Raw genomic sequence first — 379 nt, forward strand, 5'->3', positions numbered from 1 at the left:
AGAACCTATCCTTCTCATTAACATTCATTTAATAATTAATAATAGTGTATTTTTTTAATTTTTTATAGAATTATAGTGATTTGACAAGCAGACGTTATATTTCAATTAAAAGAAAAAAGAAAACATACCAGTTAAAGAATTTATGCACAGCAGATGTGCAGCCGATGTTAGAATATCTCTTGGAAATGTTTTTTTTATCATAGATAATCCACAAAGATTTATTACCATATAAATCGACATAATTCTCGACATGTTTTTGTTGAAAAAAAAATTATTTTTGAATTGAAATCGTAAAGATCGTAATTATGAAGGCATCTAACAATTCTATATTATTTTATATACTTTATTATATATATATATATATATATATATATATATA

This window comes from Atta cephalotes (assembly GCF_000143395.1).
Source record: "Atta cephalotes unplaced genomic scaffold scaffold00043, whole genome shotgun sequence".
Classification (NCBI taxonomy): Eukaryota; Metazoa; Arthropoda; class Insecta; order Hymenoptera; family Formicidae; genus Atta; species Atta cephalotes.